We start from the raw sequence: 18604 nt of genomic DNA, 5'->3' as shown, positions 1-18604 counted from the left end.
ATTCCTGACTTAACCTTCTCTCTCTGGTACCTTTATACAGTCCTTTTCTGCACGATCCTGTTCGCGGGGCGTCAGCGCCTCATGGCTGGTCCTCTGTTCCATTTCTGAAAGGGAAGCAGTCACAACGGCAGTTTAACCTCCGAACCTTGTGAGTCAATTACCCGATGGCAGTACTGTCCAATGGAATAAACAGACTATGCGCAGCTATGCTTCTGGCAGGGAAACTCCCAAAAATGTGGCAAAACACCACCTTCGGCCGATGGGATTTTCCCAACCGAGCAACGTACTCGGCGTCTGTTAACTCACCAATTGGTACAGCAAGCCATCTCGGTGGAACCTCCAAATTGTAGAAGTGCCTTACTTCTTAGCTCTGGGTAATGACTCAATACACACTTGGATTCGTCAGACGGACAGGCCTTTTATTTCACTTCTTGCAAGGGGAATCAGCACCTCTACTCAAGGGGTGAGGCTACTATTCCAATGATACAGCGTAAGCGTTCCATATTTATACAGTGTAACAAACAAGTTTGATTGACATTCCTTTGTTCCTCTATCAGGATACACTTTAGATTAATCATCAGGTAGAAATAACATATTGACAGAAGGATCCTGGACACATAAGTCAACCGTTAATCTATAACAGGGCATGAATCGTGTAACCGGAGGTCCTCTTTAATCATATATTGGGAGGCTAGCTTTGCTTACGGTCACAAGTTATCAGGTCACTGGTTACATCAAAGGAACTCATTATTTCACTTCTACATTCTCATTAGGTGGGCAGACATCTGTTCTTGGCTGTAGTCCGAGTACGTGCAATAGCTCTAGTTACACATCGACACTTGCCCAGTGTCAAGTCTGAAAACTTTTACCCAGCAAGCACTTGAAATTAACCCCTTATATCATGTAGATTTCCTCAACTCCCAATCTCTCTCTCTCTCACACTCCCAATCTCTCTCTCTCACACTCCCAATCTCTCTCTCTCTCTCACACTCCCAATCTCTCTCTCACACTCCCAATCTCTCTCTCTCACACTCCCAATCTCTCTCTCTCTCTCTCACACTCCCAATCTCTCTCTCTCACACTTCCAGTTTCTCTCTCTCACACTCCCAGCCTCTCTCTCTCACACTCCCAATCTCTCTCTCTCACACTCCCAGTCTCTCTCTCTCTCTCTCTGTCTCACTCCCAATCTCTCTCTCTCTCACACTCCGAATCTCTCTCTCTCTCACACTCCCAATCTCTCTCTCTCTCTCACACTCCCAATCTCTCTCTCTCTCACACTCCCAATCTCTCTCTCTCTCACACTCCCAATCTCTCTCTCTCTCTCACACTACGAATCTCTCTCTCTCACGCTCCCAATCTCTCTCTCACACTCCCAGTCTCTCTCTCTCTCACACTCCCAATCTCTCTCTCTCTCACACTCCCAATCTCTCTCTTTCTCAGACTCCCTGTCTCTCTCTCTCTCACTCCCAATCTCTCTCTCACACTCCCAATCTCTCTGTCTCTCACACTCCCAATCTCTCTCACACTCCCAATCTCTCTTTCTCTCTCCTTCCCTCTCTCTCTCTCCTTCCCTCTCTCTCTCTGTCTCTCTCTCCTTCCCTCTCTCTCTCTCCTCCCTCTCTCTCTCTCTCTCTCCTTCCCTTTGCCTCCCCTCTCTCCCCCTCTCCTCCCTCCCCCACCTTCTCCCCCCTTCCCTTCCCTACCCACCTTTCCCACCCCCTCTCCCCCCTCCTGCTCCCCCCTTCCCTCCCTCCCCCTCCCCCTTCCTCCCCCTTCCCTTCCTCCCCTTCCCTTCCACCCCTTCCCTTCCTCCCCTTCCCTTCCTCCCCCTTCCCTTCCTCCCCTTCCCCTTCCTCCCCCTTCCCCCCAGTCGCTCCCTCTCTTCCCCCCAGTCTCTCACTCTCTCTCTCTTCCCCCCAGTCTCTCGCTCTCTTTCTTCCCCCCAGTCTCTCGCGCTCTCTCTCTTCCCCCCAGTCTCTCGCTCTCTCTCTTCCCCCCAGTCTCTCGCTCTCTCTCTTCCCCGTCTCTCGCTCTCTCTCTTCCCCCCCAGTCTCTCGCTCTCTTCCCCCCATCGCTCACTTCCCCCCCAGTCGCGCTCACTCCCCCCGTCTCTCGCTCTCTGTTCCCCCCCAGTCGCTCTCTCTCTTCCCCCCAGTCGCTCTCTCTCTTCCCCTCAGTTGCTCTCTCTCTTCCCCCCAGTCGCTCTCTCTCTTCCCCCCAGTCGCTCTCTATCTTCTCCCCAACTCGCTCTCTCTCTTCCCCCCAACTCGCTCGCTCTCTCTTCCAACAACAACATGCCCTCAAAAAAGCCTCGGCACCGCCGGGCACCCCCTGCTAGTCTATATATATAAAAGACGTCTTCTGTCTGTCTGTCTGTCTGTCTGTCTGTCTGTCTGTCTGTCTTTCTATCTGTCTATCTGTCTGTTCTCTATACGTTCGAAAGTTATAGAGCGTACCTACACGCGCGTCACATCAAAAGAAAGCTTACGATTACGGACCGGTCATAGGTGAATTTACTTTTCTGTCAGACAAAAATCATGCCCACGGTATCCCAAAAACGTTCAAAATTCCACGCATTAAATGGAAAAAGTTCCGCTCATTTACTCATTAGCATTGACTGACGTGAAGGCTGACCAATCGTGCGGTCGAGTGACCTGACAGTTGACCGACGGTTGACCAATTGCTGCGTCGCGGGGGCGGGTTCATTGCGTGTGTGGCCGGGCCTTATCATTCTGAACCGAGGTGAGTGGCCGCCATCTTGATTCTTCACGATTTTTTTCACACACTTTCTGTGTGTTAGGGAACTATGGAAAATAACAATTTATTTGAGTTTTAAATTGTATTTAGCAACAGTAGGAAATGAAGTGATCCCCTGCCCTTCGCCCGGAGGCTCGCCTACTTTGACGGCCATTTCGAGCGGCTGTGCCGGCGCTGGGCATGGCCTAGCAGCCCAGGAAGACTGGGCCTTGAGTTGCGAGCCGTGCCGGGAGCTGCCACGCACAAAACTTCCCCGCGGCATCAACAGCCCCGCCCCAGAGCCGGACCTATAGCCACCAGGTGACCGGCCATGGCGGGCCGTGCCGGGAGCTGCCGTGCACAAAACCTCCCCGCGGCGTCAAGAGCACCGCCCCAGAGCCCGACCCATAGCCACCAGGTCACCGGCCACGGGGGGCCGTGCGGGAGCTGCCGCGCACAAAACCTCCCCACGGCGTCAACAGCCCCGCCCGAGAGCCCGACCCAAAGCCATCAGGTGAGCGGCCACAGCGGCCCAGTCTCTCACACTTCCAATCTCGCTCTCTCACACTCCCAATCTCTCTCTCTCACACTCCCAATCTCTCTCTCTCTCTCACACTCCCAATCTCTCTCTCGCTCACACTCCCAATCTCTCTCTCTCTCTCACACTCCCAATCTCTCTCTCGCTCACACTCCCAATCTCTCTGTCTCTCACACTCCCAATCTCTCTCTCTCTCCCACTCCCAATCTCTCCCTCTCTCTCACTCCCAATCTCTCTCTCTCTCACACTCCCAATCTCTCTCTCTCTCATACTCCCAATCACTCTCTCTCTCTCACTCCCAGTCTTTCTCTCTAACACTCCCAATCTCTCTCTCTTTCACACTCCCAATCTCTCTCTCTCTCACACTCCCAATCTCTCTCTCTCTCACTCCCAGTCTCTCTCTCTGTCACACTCCCAATCTCTCTCTCTCTCATACTCCCAATCACTCTCTCTCTCTCACTCCCAGTCTCTCTCTCTCTAACACTCCCAATCTCTCTGTCTCACACTCCCAATCTGTCTCTCTCACACTCCCAGTTTCTCTCTATCACACGCCCAGTCTCTCTCTCTCTCACACTCCCAATCTCTCTCTCTCACACTCCCAATCTCTCTCTCTCACACTCCCAGTCTCTCTCTCTCTCACACCCCCAATCTCTCTCTCTCTCACACTCCCAGTCTCTCTCTCTCTCTCTCTCACTCTCACTCCCAATCACTCTCTCTCTCACACTCCCAATCTCTCTCTCACACTCCCAATATCTCTCTCTCACACTCCCAATCTCTCTCTCTCTCTCTCCTTCCCTCTCTCTCTCTGTCTCTCTCTCCTTCCCTCTCTCTCTCTCTCTTTCACTCTCTCTCTCTCTCTCCTTCCCTATGCCTCCCCTCTCTCCCTCCCCTCTCTCCCCCTCTCCTCCCTCCCTCACCTTCTCCCCCCTCCCTTCCCTACCCCTCCTTCCCTCCCCCCTCCCCTCTCCCCCCTCCTACTCCCCCCTCCCCTCCCCCCCTTCCTCTCCCCCTCCCCTTCCCTTCCTCCCCCCTCCCCTTCCCTTCCTCCCCCCTCCCCCTTCTTTCCTCCCCCTTCCCTTCCTCCCCTTCCCCTTCCTCCCCCTTCCCCCAGTCGCTCTCTCTCTTCCCCCCAGTCTCTCGCTCTCTCTCTCTTCCCCCCAGTCTCTCGCTCTCTCTCTTCCCCCCAGTCTCTCGCTCTCTCTCTTCCACCCCGTCTCTCGCTCTCTCTCTTCCCCCCCAGTCTCTCGCTCTCTTCCCCCGTCGCTCTCTCTCTTACCCCCCAGTCGTGCTCACTCCCCCGTCTCTCGCTCTCTCTCTTCCCCCCCAGTCGCTCTCTCTCTTCCCCCCAGTCGCTCTCTCTGTTCTCCCCAGTCGCTCTCTCTGTTCCATCCAGTCGCTCTCCCTCTTCCCCCAGTCGCTCTCTCTCTTCCCCCAGTCGCTCTCTCTGTTCCCCCCGTCGCTCTCTCTCTTCCCCCCAGTCGCTCTCTCTCTTCCCCCAGTCGCTCTCTCTCTTCCCCCAGTCGCTCTCTCTCTTCCCCCCAGTCGCTCTCTCTCTTCCCCCCAACTCGCTCTCTCTCTTCCCGCCAACTCGCTCTCTCTCTCTTCCAACAACAACATGCCCTCAAAAAAGCCTCGGCACCGCCGGGCACCCCCAGCTAGTCCATATATATAAAGACCTCTTCTGTCTGTCTGTCTGTCTGTCTGTCTGTCTGTCTGCCTGTCTTTCTGTCTGTCTGTCCGTTCTCTATACGTTCGAAAGTTATAGAGCGTACCTACACGCGCGTCACATCAAAAGAAAGCTGAAGATTACGGACCAGTCATAGGCGTATTTACTTTTCCGTCAGACAAAAATCGTGCCCACGGTATTGGCATTGAGTGACGTGCAGGTTGACCAATCATGCGGTCAAGCGTCCTGACAGTTGGCCGACGGATGACCAATCGCTGCGTCGCGGGGGCGGGTTCATTGCGCGTGCGGGCGGGCCATCCTACAGTTGAGTGACTTGACGATTGACCAATCCTACAGTTCAGTGACCTGACGGTTGGCCAATCGGTGCGTGTGTGGGCCGGCCTTATCATTCTGGATCGAGGTGAGTGGCCGCCATCTTGATTCTTCACGATTTTTTCCCACACTTTCTGTGTGTTAGGGAACTAAGGAAAATAACAATTTATTTGAGTTTAAAATTGTATTTAGCAACAGTAGGAAATGAAGTGATCCCCTACCCTTCGCCGGGAGGCTCGCCTACTTTGACGGCCATTTCGAGTGGCTGTGCCGGCGCATGGCGCGGCCTAGCAGCCCAGGAAGCCTGGGCCTTGAGTTGCGGGCCGTGCCGGGAGCTGCCGCGCACAAAACTTCCCCGCGGCTTCAACAGCCCCGCCCCAGAGCTCGACCCAAAGCCAGCAGGTCACCGGCCGCGGCGGGCCATGCCGGGAGCTGCCGCGCACAAAACATCCCCGCGGCGGCAACATCCCCGCCCCAGAGCCGGACACACAGCCACCAGGTCACCGGCCGCGGCGGGCCATGCGGCAGCTGCCGTGCACAAAACCTCCCCCGCGGCATCAACAGCACCGCCCCAGAGCCCGACCCAAAGCCATCAGGTCAACGGCCGCGGCGGGCCGTGCCAGGAGCTGCCGCGCACAAAACCTCCCCGCGGCATCAACAGCCCCGCCCGAGAGCCCGAACCAAAGCCATCAGGTGAGCGGCCGCAGCGGCCCAGTCTCTCTCTCACACTCCCAAACTCTCTCTCTCACACTCCCAATCTCTCTCTCTCTCACACTCCCAATCTCTCTCTCTCACACTCCCAATCTCTCTCTCTCACACTCCCAATCTCTCTCTCTCTCTCACACTCCCAATCTCTCTCTCTCACACTCCCAATCCCTCTCTCTCACACTCACAATCTTTCTCTCTCACACTCCCAATCTCTCTCTCACACTCCCAATCTCTCTCTCTCTCTCACACTCCAATCTCTCTCTCTCTCACACTCCCAATCTCTCTCTCTCTCACACACTCCCAATCTCTTTCTCTATCACACTCAGTTCAGTTCAAATGCTTTATTGGCATGAAAGTTTACAGAGAACCATATTGCCAAAGCTTACATAGCAAAAAGGTACAGTTTTCCAACATTCTGTAGGTGTCAATCGATTTGACATTTGTTGGGTACATACAATATTACTTTTAAACAATATTAATTTTAAACAGTCTTTCTACTTCATTTGGTACGTTCAATATTAATTTTAAACAGTCTTACTTTTAAACAGTCCTCAGGTTGTGACATGTTGTTACATATTTGGCCCCCAGGTATGGTCTGTCTCCTTCTCCTAGGACTAATCTCAATTTTGACAGATCATCCAATTCCTTGAAATCTGGGGTTGTTTGGCTTAGCTTGTTGAATAATATGTTTCTTGATGTGTTGAATTTTTCGCATTTTAGGAGGAAATGCATTTCTGTTTCAACCTCGCCAGCCAGACATTGATCGCATATTCTATTCTCTCTAGGCTGCCAGGATTTCTTGTATCTGCCTTTTTCAATTTCCAGTTGGTGGTCGCTTAGTCTGTACCTGGTGAGGGTCTGTCTCTGTTTTGTGTCTCTGATGGTCGTGAGGTAGTCTGCCAGTTTATATTCTCTTTTTAGGGCCCGGTAACATTCTAATCTGCTTTGGCTTTCGGTTATTTTGTTCCAATGTTCCAGGTAGGTTTCTTTGCATTTTTTAATGATTTGGTTCACTCGGATTGGTGTTTGGACGGCTGTGTTGGTCTGGGGCTGGTCAGGGTCCGGCTGAGTACTTAGTTTCAGTAGCAGCTGACTCAGGGGACTCTTTTCTGGGTTTAGCTCTTGGGTCTGAAAGGCTTTGAAATGAAGGGTGTCTGGGGAGCTAGATTTGAGGTGATTTAGGAAGTTTAGTGCTCGTTTTTGGATGTTTATTATCAGTGGGTATCTGCCTAGTTCGGCTCTGCATGCATTTGTTGGCGTTTTTCTTTGGGTGCGAAGGATGCTTCGGCAGAATTCTGCATGTAGGGCTTCTATTGTGTGTTTTTCCCATTTAGTGTAGCTTTGGTGATTTAGCGGGCCCCATACTTCACTACCGTACAGTGCAATGGGCAGGATTATGCTGTCAAATATTTTGAGCCAGATTTTGATTGGGATTTGGATGTTGTAGAATTTTCTTTTTATTGCATATAGGGCTCTTCGGGCTTTTTCTTTTAGTGCATTCACTGCTATGCTGAAGCTCCCTGATGCTGTAATAGTTAGACCAAGGTAGGTGTAGCTCATAGTGTGTCCTATAGTGGTATCACTGGGGGTAAACTGGTATTTGTTTTCCTGACATCTGGGTCTTTTCTGAAAAATCATGATGTTGGTTTTCTTTAGATTTACTGTTAGAGCCCAATTTTGGCAGTATTTGTCGAGTAGGTCTAGTTGTTGCTGTAATCCCTGTTCTGTGGGAGACAGCAGAACCAGGTCGTCCGCATAGAACAGGGACTTCACTTCTCCATCCAGGAGACGGAGTCCTGGTGACTCGCTTTGCTCCAGCATGTCTGCTAATTCATTTATGTATATGTTGAACAGGGTCGGGCTCAAATTGCAGCCCTGCCGGACGCCTCTTCTCTGGGTGAAGAAATCGGTGCGTTTGTCTCCAATTTTGACCCCGCATTTGTTTTTCAGATACATTGATTTAATAAGGTCATAGACTTTGCCCCCTATTCCACACTGAAGAAGTTTATAATAGAGCCCTTCGTGCCATATAGAGTCAAAGGCTTTCTTGAAGTCGATGAAACAGGCGAATATTTTCCCATTTTTTGTTTGGTGTTTATGTTTTTCAATGAGGGTGTGAAGGGTATAGATATGGTCGGCGGTGCGGTGTTTTGGAAGAAAGCCTATTTGGTTTTTTCTGAGGATATTATGTTTGTTAAGAAAATCAAGTAATCTACTATTTAGAATACTGCAGAATAACTTCCCTAGACAACTGTTGACACAGATGCCGCGGTAGTTATTTGGGTCTGATTTGTTTCCACTTTTATATATGGGGGAGATTAGTCCTTGGCACCAGATATCGGGAAAACAGCCTGAGCGTAATATGATGTTGAATAGTTTGAGTATCGCACCCTGCATCTCCATATTGCTGAACTTTAGCATTTCATTTTTGATGTTGTCTGGGCCACAGGCTTTCTTTAGGTGGAGAGATTTTGTTTTTGTGGCCAGTTCTTTCCATGTGATTGGGGAGTCTAGAGGGTTTTGGTTGTCTTTAATTGTTGCTTCTAATGTGTGGAGTTTTTCTGTGACCTGATGTTGACTTGGGTTTGTTTTGTTTATTGGGATGTCTTTGTAGAGGTTTTCAAAATGTGTTCTCCAGATGTCGCCATCTTGGATTGGTAATGCTTGCAATTGTGTTGTACTCAGGTTATTCCACATTTCCCAGAATTGTTTTGGATTGGTGGAGTTTTCAATTTCTTCGAGTATTTTGTGGGTATAGTTTTGTGTTTTGTTCCTAATGGTGTGTTTATATCTTTTGAGGGTTTCATTGTATCTAGTACGTAGGTCCGGATTGTTTGGTTGCCGATGCTTTTGGTTTGATATTTTTCTCAGGTCTTTTCTGGCATTTTTGCATTCGTGGTCAAACCATTTCATATTTTTATTTTGTCTTTTGTGATGCTTCCTCTTCTGTTTCACGAGGTCGGCTTTTACAGCTGCCTCATGGAAGATCATATTTATATCCTCTATGGCCGTGTTTACACCATCTCTGGTGATCTCATATAGATTTTCTTTAAATTTTGAAATTTTACTTGTGAGATCAGGTGAATTTAGTGCTGTGATGAATTTATCTCCACTGTCTGGGGCCCATCTGTATGTCTGGTTTATTTTATGTAGCTTACTGTGTTCCTTTTTTGTGTCTGTAGTTTGGGCAGAAAGTTTAAGGTACACATTTATTTGGTTATGGTCTGAGAGGGGGGATTGCTGCCTGACAGTGAATGCGTTGATATCGCAGGGGTCCAGGTCAGTGATTGTATAGTCCACCACACTAGACCCAAGAGTTGAGGAGTATGTGAGTCTCCCTTGGGAGTCCCCTCTGAACCTACCATTAACTATGTACAGGCCTAAGGCTCGGCAGAGTTGTACTACCTCCCTACCGCTTTTATTTATTTCACGATCAAGGTTGTTCCGATTTGCGATGGCTGGTGTGACATCTAAAGGGGTCTGGCCAAACACATGGTTGTTTCCCTGTGGGTCTATGAAGTCAGGTTCACAACCGGTCCTTGCATTTAGGTCCCCACATATTATCACCTTTCCTTGGGCCTGGAAATGGCTGATTTCCATGTGGAGAGTATCAAATAACTCCTCTTCGAAATATGGCGAATCTATTGGAGGTATGTAGATCGCACATAAGTAAACATCTTTTTTTGCTATTCCTATATTTTTATCTAGTTTTAGCCATACGTGTGATTTCCCCTGTTTTACCGGTGAGATGTGTTTGTCCAGTTCTCCCTTATACCACACCAATATTCCCCCGGAGGTTCTGCCCTTGCGTGTTTTAGTGTTCTTTACTGAGGGCACAATGATTTCATGGTGCATTGGAGGACAGTGGGTCGGCATGTCCTTTTGGTACCATGTTTCTGTTAACACAATTATATCAATGTCTTTTATAGCTTTTAGGAATTCAGGGTCTGTACTCTTCATCCCAAAAGTTGAGGAGCGGAGGCCCTGGATATTCCAGCAGCTTATGTGGAAAGAACGCATTTATATAGTTCAATAAAACGAAATAAAATGGACCTATTTTGTGGGATGAGTGTGGAAACACTATTTTCTATAATGCTAAATGATGATTTAGTATAAATTTCATGAGGCATGCACATATATCTATCTAATAATAGTAATAATACTGATAAGATAACAATAATGATAATGATAAATAACAATATTAATAATTTCTCCGGCTTTCTATCAGGCTGTTCAGCATCGTCATGATCTTTCTCAGTTCTTGGTCTACAGTCTGTGGTCTAGAGGGGGGTCTTGGGTCAGGTATAAAAGCACGGTTCTGTTGTTGGTTTTGTAAAGGGGGGTGGGGGACATTGGTGGTCCTGTTTGGGCTCCCAATGGTAGAGGGGGTGGGAGGGCTGCGTCTTTTGGCAGTGTTTATGAGGTTTCTTGCGAAGACCCACATCCGCTGTTTGAGTAGATGTATTTCGTCATAGAGGTCCCTTGTGTTGATGTTTGGATGATGGGCCAGGGAGACGTTGGGGAGGACAGAACATCTCGTGTCGATCTCCCTGTTGGTGTTGTGGATTATATAGGCTGGGGTGTCTTTTCTGGGCAGTAGTGTGGAGATCACGATCCGCGCCTCGGGGAATTCCCTGCTGGCCTTTTCTGCCATCCTGCTCACCGCCCAAGCCGTGCCTTCCTGTAGGGTGCGTAGGTCGTTCGTGCCTGTGTGGATCACAATCCATTTGGGGCTTCCAAGGGATTCTTTGTTCAGGATCTTCATTGCTTGGCCTGTGTTGCTGCACCATTTTTTCAGGACTTGATGGTCTGGGAACAGCCTCTGGGGGTCCAGAAACTTTCCGTTGGAGTCGGTCAGCAGGACCGCCTGAGGGGCTGGTTTTTCAGACTGGGTAACAGTAGTCTGGGTAGGGCTCGCCTGGTGGCTGGTTGTTGGCTGGGTTTCTGGGATATGTTGTGTGGCAGGAGCGGGGTTTGGGGCTTTCGGTGTGTCATCGTTTGGGGGGGTATCTGTCGGTTTTTGTGTTCCTGTGTGTGAGGACTGGGTAGCAGTAGTCTGGGCATGACTCGACTGAGGGCTGGTTGGAGCGGGGTTTGTGGCTTTCGGTGTGTCTTTGTGTGGGGTGGCATCCGGCGGGTTCTGTGTCTTTGTGTGTGTTGTTTTTGTGTCCTCAGGTTTTTGGACCTTAAGAGGTTTGTGTTGCCTGCTGAGCCTTTCTACGGTCTCCTTCGTTTTGTTTTGTTGAGTACGGAGTTCTTTGATCTCATTTCTTTGCTCCTCTATGGTCTTTCTCATCTTGTGGATGGTGGACTCGTATTCCGTTTTTAGCTGTTTGAATTCCTCCTTCAAATTCTTGGCCAGTGTTTCTCTGTATTCGTTGAAATCAAGTTCTAGTTTGGCCAGATTCTCTTTCATCATTTTGTTTTCGTTGAGAGGTGTGGGGGGGGTGGAGATGTACAGGGAGGTGTTTTCCTCTGCTGGTCTCTCTTCTTCTTCCTCCACTTGGCTCTCATCATCCTCTGTTCGACTCTCTTTTGCTTCCTGTCCATTGGTCCTCTTTGTGTCTGCCTTAGTTTTCAACTGGGGGAATTCCTTTTCGAAGGTGTCCAGATTTTCCACATTCCCCTGTATCATGATCTTTCTATTTTTGTTGTAGTAGCTTATGGTTAGCAGGGGGTCATCTTTATCTAGGTTTCCATCTTTACATATTTTCAGTCTGCCTCCACTGCCAATACCTTCACTGGAGACGTATGTGTAGTGTTTTTGTAAAGTCTCCTTCCAGGAGGTGACGTATTCGGTGTAGAATATGAGGTTGTTCTTCAGCTTAGTCCCTTTGTGTGTGGTATAGTCAACGTAGAGGATTTCTGGGTTATTTTTTAGTGTTGTGTACTTGTATTTTTCCTTTGCTTTATTTTTTGTGCATTGCTCAGGATATATCATTTCCCTGCTCATTGTAGTCGTTTGTTTTTTGTCTCAGATAGATAACTTTTTTTTTTTCTCTTTTTTGTGTCGTGTTCCACCTTAGCCCACTTTTAGGTCCAAAATTGGGAGTTTTTCAGGGGTTCATCTTTGATATAGCTGCTCTTAAAGGTTTATCTTTCTCTTTTTCTCACAGGCTCTTGGTTCGGGTAGTTTATCGTTTCTCTCGGGTTTCTATTCCTTTTCCTCGCTGGTTTGTTGTTCTTTTTCAGGTTTTTTTTTTTCGAGCTAAATTTAAATAAAATTAAACTTTTTCCGAACTAACTTTAACTAAAATGAAACTTAGGTAGAGTTAGGTAAAACTTATTTCTCCGGCTTTTTCTCTCCAGCTGGTGTTTCCTCTCCTCTCTCTCTCTCACGCTCTCTCGCTCCGTCTCTCTCTCTCCAGGTGCAGTTACCTCTCTTTGCTCCTTTTCTCCTTTCAGCCGTTTCCCTTCATTCAAATTTCGCGCTCTCAGCTCTCAGCTCCCAACGCTCTCTCCGGGCTTCTGCCCTGGCCCCAGCCTCTCGGCTCGGCTGTGCTGTCCCGGCCCCGGTGTTTGTCCGAGTTTCTCCGACCCCGGAGTTTCTCGGGTTTCAGGCCTCGGGCTTGCTCGCTCTCCAGGCCCGACCCGATCCGGCACCCCTACCTCTCCACTCGCCTCTTTGACTGGCTCGGGCCGCTCCTCCCGGTCTGGGTCTACTCCTGTTGCTGCTCGCTCTCCTTCTCTCCGGTGCCTCGCTCGGCCCGGTTCCTCAGGCCTTTCTCCGGCTTCAGGCTCCGTGCTCCGGTTGCTGCTCGGGCTCTGCTCTCTCTCTCCCTCGATGTGACTCTCCCAGTCTCTCTCTCTCTCACTCCCAATCTCTCTCTCTCACACTCCCAATCTCTCTCTCTCACACTCCCAATCTCTCCCTCTCTCTCACACTCCCAATCTCTCTCTCTCTCACACTCCCAATCTCTCTCTCTCACACACCCAGTATCTCTCTCTCTCACACTCCCAATCTCTCTCTCTCACACTCCCAGTCTCTCTCTCTCTCACACTCCCAATCTCTCTCTCTCGCACTCCCAATCTCTCTCTCTCTCACACACTCCCAATCTCTTTCTCTGTCACACTCCCAATCTCTCTCTCTCACACTCCCAGTCTCTCTCTCTCACACTCCCAATCTCTCTCTCTCACACTCCCAATCTCTCTCTCTCACACTCCCAATCTCTCTCTCTCTCACACTCCCAATCTCTCTCTCTCTCTCACACTCCCAATCTCTCTCTCTCTCACACTCCCAATCTCTCTCTCTCACACTCCCAATCTCTCTCTCTCTCTCACACTCCCAATCTCTCTCTGTCTCTCTCACTCCCAATCTCTCTCTCTCTCTCACACTCCCAATCTCTCTCTTTCACTCTCCCAATCTCTCTCTCTCTCACACTCCCAATCTCTCTCTCTCTCACACTCCCAATCTCTCTCTCTCTCACACTCCCAATCTCTATCTCTCTCACACTCCCAATCTCTCTCTCTCTCAGACTCCCAGTCTCTCTCTCTCTCACACTCCCAATCTCTCTCTCTCTCTCACACTCCCAATCTCTCTCTCTCTCTCACTCCCAATCTCTCTCTCTCACACTCCCAATCTCTCTCTCTCACACTCCCAATCTCTCTCTCTCTCTCACACTCCCAATCTCTCTCTCTCTCACACTCCCAATCTCTCTCTCTCACACTCCCAATCTCTGTCTCTCTCACACTCCCAATCTCTCTCTCTCTCACACTCCCAATCTCTCTCTCTCTCACACTCCCAATCTCTCTCTCTCTCCCACTCCCAATCTCTCTGTCTCACACTCCCAATCTCTCTCTCTCACACTCCCAGTTTCTCTCTCTCACACTCCCAGTCTCTCTCTCTCACACTCCCAATCTCTCTCTCTCACACTCCCAATCTCTCTCTCTCACACTCCCAGTCTCTCTCTCTCACACCCCCAACCTCTCTCTCTCTCACACTCCCAATCTCTCTCTCTCTCTCTCCTTCCCTCTCTCTCTCTGTCTCTCTCTCCTTCCCTCTCTCTCTCTCTCTTTAACTCTCTCTCTCTCTCTCCTTCCCTCTGCCTCCCCTCTCTCCCTCCCCTCTCTCCCCCTCTCCTCCCTCCCTCACCTTCTCCCCCTCCCTTCCCTACCCCTCCTTCCCTCCCCCCTCCCCTCTCCCCCCTCCTACTACCCCCTCCACCTCCCCCCTTCCTCTCCCCCTCCCCTTCCCTTCCTCCCCCTCCCCCTTTCCTTCCTACCCCCTCCCCCTTCCCTTCCTCCCCCTGCCCTTCCTCCCCCTTCCCCTTCCTCCCCTTCCCCCAGTCACTCTCTCTCTTCCCCCCCCAGTCTCTCGCTCTCTCTCTCTTCCCCCAGTCTCTCGCTCTCTCTCTTCCCCCCAGACTCTCGCTCTCTCTTCCCCCCAGTCTCTCGCTCTCTCTTCCACCCCATCTCTCGCTCTCTCTCTTCCCCCCAGTCTCTCGCTCTCTTCCCCCCGTCGCTCTCTCTCTTACCCCCCAGTCGCCCTCACTCCCCCCGTCTCTCGCTCTCTCTCTTCCCCCCAGTCGCTCTCTCCCTTCCCCCCAGTCGCTCTCTCTGTTCTCCCCAGTCGCTCTCTCTGTTCCCCCCAGTCGCTCTCTCTCTTCCCCCAGTCGCTCTCTCTCTTCCCCCCAGTCGTACTCTCTCTTCCCCCCAGTCACTCTCTCTTTTCCCCCCAGTCGCTCTCTCTCTTCCCCCCAACTCGCTCTCTCTCTTCCCGCCAACTCGCTCTCTCTCTCTTCCAACAACAACATGCCCTCAAAAAAGCCTCGGCACCGCCGTGCACCCCCAGCTAGTCTATATATATAAAGACCTCTTCTGTCTGTCTGTCTGTCTGCCTGTCTGTCTGTCTGTCCGTTCTCTATACGTTCGAAAGTTACAGAGCGTACCTACACGCGCATCACATCAAAAGAAATCTTACGATTACGGACCGGTCATAGGTGTATTTACTTTTCCGTCAGACAAAAATCGTGCCCACGGTATCCAAAAAACATTCAAAATTCCGCTCATTAAATGGGAAAAGTTCCGCTCATTTGCTCATTGGCATTGAGTGACGTGAAGGTTGACCAATCATGCGGTCAAGCGTCCTGACAGTTGGCCGACGGATGACCAATCGCTGCGTCGCGGGGGCGGGTTCATTGCGCGTGCGGGCGGGCCATCCTATAGTTGAGTGTTGAGTGACTTGACGATTGACCAATCCTACAGTTCAGTGACCTGACGGTTGACCAATCGGTGCGTGTGTGGGCCGGCCTTATCATTCTGGATCGAGGTGAGTGGCTGCCATCTTGATTCTTCACGATTTTTTCCCAAACTTTCTGTGTGTTAGGGAACTAAGGAAAATAACAATTTATTTGAGTTTGAAATTGTATTTAGCAACAGTAGGAAATGAAATGATCCCCTGCCCTTCGCCCGGAGGCTCGCCTACTTTGACGGCCATTTCGAGCGGCTGTGCCGGCGCATGGCGCGGCCTAGCAGCCCAGGAAGCCTGGGCCTTGAGTTGCGGGCCGTGCCGGGAGCTGCCGCGCACAAAACTTCCCCGCGGCTTCAACAGCCCCGCCCCAGAGCTCGACCCAAAGCCAGCAGGTCACCGGCCGCGGCGGGCCATGCCGGGAGCTGCCGCACACAAAACATCCCCGTGGCGTCAGCATCCCCGCCCCAGAGCCGGACACATAGCCACCAGGTCACCGGCCGCGGCGGGCCATGCGGGAGCTGCCGTGCACAAAACCTCCCCCGCGGCATTATAAGCACCGCCCCAGAGCCCGACCCAAAGCCATCAGGTCAACGGCCGCGGCGGGCCGTGCCGAGAGCAGCCGCGCACAAAACCTCCCCGCGGCATCAACAGCCCCGCCCGAGAGCCCGAACAAAGCCATCAGGTGAGCGGCCGCAGCGGCCCAGTCTCTCTCTCACACTCCCAATCTCTCTCTCTCACACTCCCAATCTCTCTCTCTCTCACACACTCCCAATCTCTTTCTCTATCACACTCCCAATCTCTCTCTCTCACACTCCCAGTCTCTCTCTCTCTCACACTCCCAATCTCTCTCTCTCACACTCCCAGTCTCTCTCTCTCTCACACTCCCAATCTCTCTCTCTCTCGCACTCCCAATCTCTCTCTCTCTCACACTCCCAATCTCTCTCTCTCACACTCCCAATCTCTCTCTCTCACACTCCCAGTCTCTCACTCTCTCGCTCTCTCTCACTCCCAATCTCTCTCTCTCTCACACTCCCAATCTCTTTCTCTCACACTCCCAATCTCTCTCTCTCACACTCCCAATCTCTCTCTCTCTCACACTCACAATCTCTCTCTCACACTCCCAATCTCTCTCTCTCACACTCCCAATCTCTCTCTCTCTCTCTCCTTCCCTCTCTCTCTCTGTCTCTCTCTCCTTCCCTCTCTCTCTCTCTCTTTCGCTCTCTCTCTCTCTCTCCTTCCCTCTGCCTCCCCTCTCTCCCTCCCCTCTCTCCCCCTCTCCTCCCTCCCCCACCTTCTCCCCCCTTCCTTCCCTACCCCTCCTTCCCTGCCCCCTCCCCTCTCCCCCTCCTGCTCCCCCTCCCCCTCCCCCCTTCCTCTCCCCCTCCCCCCTTCCCTTCCTCCCCCCCTCCCCCTTCCCTTCCTCCCCCTCCCCCTTCCCTTCCTCCCCCTTCCCTTCCTCCCCCTTCCCCTTCCTCCCCCTTCCCCCCAGTTGCTCTCTCTCTTCCCCCCAGTCTCTCGCGCTCTCTCTCTTCCCCCCAGTCTCTCGCTCTCTCTCTTCCCCCCAGACTCTCGCCCTCTCTTCCCCCCAGTCTCTCGCTCTCTCTTCCACCCCGTCTCTCGCTCTCTCTCTTCCCCCCCAGTGTCTCGCTCTCTTCCCCCCGTCGCTCTCTCTCTTCCCCCCGAGTCGCGCTCTCTCCCCCGTCTCTCGCTCTCTCTCTTCCCCCCCAGTGTCTCTCTCTCTTCCCCCCGTCGCTCTCTCTGTTCCCCCCAGTCGCTCTCTCTGTTCTCCCCAGTCGCTCTCTCTCTTCCCCCCAGTCGCTCTCTCCCTTCCCCCCAGTCGCTCTCTCTCTTCCCCCCAGTCGCTCTCTCTCTTCCCCCCAACTCGCTCCCTCTCTTCCCGCCAACTCGCTCTCTCTCTCTTCCAACAACAGCATGCCCTCAAAAAAGCCTCGGCACCGCCGGGCACCCCCAGCTAGTCTATATATATAAAAGACCTCTTCTGTCTGTCTGTCTGTCTGTCTGTCTGCCTTTCTGTCTGTCTGTCCGTTCTCTATACGTTCGAAAGTTATCGAGCGTCACATCAAAAGAAAGCTTACGATTACGGACCGGTCATAGGCGTATTTACTTTTCCGTCAGCCAAAAATCGTGCCCACGGTATCCAAAAAACATTCAAAATTCCGCTCATTAAATGGGAAAAGTTCCGCTCATTTGCTCATTGGCATTGAGTGACGTGAAGGTTGACCAATCATGCGGTCAAGCGTCCTGACAGTTGGCCGACGGATGACCAATCGCGTCGCGGGGGCGGGTTCATTGCGCGTGCGGGCGGGCCATCCTACAGTTGAGTGTTGAGTGACTTGACGATTGACCAATCCTACAGTTCAGTGACCTGACGGTTGACCAATCGGTGCGTGTGTGGGCCGGCCTTATCATTCTGGATCGAGGTGAGTGGCTGCCATCTTGATTCTTCACGATTTTTTTCCAAACTTTCTGTGTGTTAGGGAACTAAGGAAAATAACAATTTATTTGAGTTTGAAATTGTATTTAGCAACAGTAGGAAATGAAATGATCCCCTGCCCTTTGCCCGGAGGCTCGCCTACTTTGACGGCCATTTCGAGCGGCTGTGCCGGCGCATGGCGCGGCCTAGCAGCCCAGGAAGCCTGGGCCTTGAGTTGCGGGCCGTGCCGGGAGCTGCCACGCACAAAACTTCCCCGCGGCTTCAACAGCCCCGCCCCAGAGCTCGACCCAAAGCCAGCAGGTCACCGGCCGCGGCGGGCCATGCCGGGAGCTGCCGCACACAAAACATCCCCGTGGCGTCAGCATCCCCGCCCCAGAGCCGGACACATAGCCACCAGGTCACCGGCCGCGGCGGGCCATGCGGGAGCTGCCGTGCACAAAACCTCCCCCGCGGCATTATAAGCACCGCCCCAGAGCCCGACCCAAAGCCATCAGGTCAACGGCCGCGGCGGGCCGTGCCGAGAGCAGCCGCGCACAAAACCTCCCCGCGGCATCAACAGCCCCGCCCGAGAGCCCGAACAAAGCCATCAGGTGAGCGGCCGCAGCGGCCCAGTCTCTCTCTCACACTCCCAATCTCTCTCTCTCACACTCCCAATCTCTCTCTCTCTCACACTCCCAATCTCTCTCTCTCACACTCCCAATCTCTCTCTCTCACACTCCCAATCTCTCTCTCTCACACTCCCAATCTCTCACACTCCCAATCTCTCTCTCTCTCACACTCCCAATCTCTCTCTCTCTCTCACACTCCCAATCTCTCTCTCTCTCACACTCCCAATCTCTCTCTCTCTCACACACTCCCAATCTCTTTCTCTATCACACTCCCAATCTCTCTCTCTCACACTCCCAGTCTCTCTCTCTCTCACACTCCCAATCTCTCTCTCTCACACTCCCAGTCTCTCTCTCTCTCACACTCCCAATC

This window comes from Somniosus microcephalus, chromosome 12 (assembly GCF_052327205.1).
Source record: "Somniosus microcephalus isolate GS21.2 chromosome 12, FLI_Smic_1.0, whole genome shotgun sequence".
Classification (NCBI taxonomy): Eukaryota; Metazoa; Chordata; class Chondrichthyes; order Squaliformes; family Somniosidae; genus Somniosus; species Somniosus microcephalus.
The sequence above is the reverse complement of the archived record's forward strand: the minus strand, read 5'-3'. Positions refer to the sequence as shown.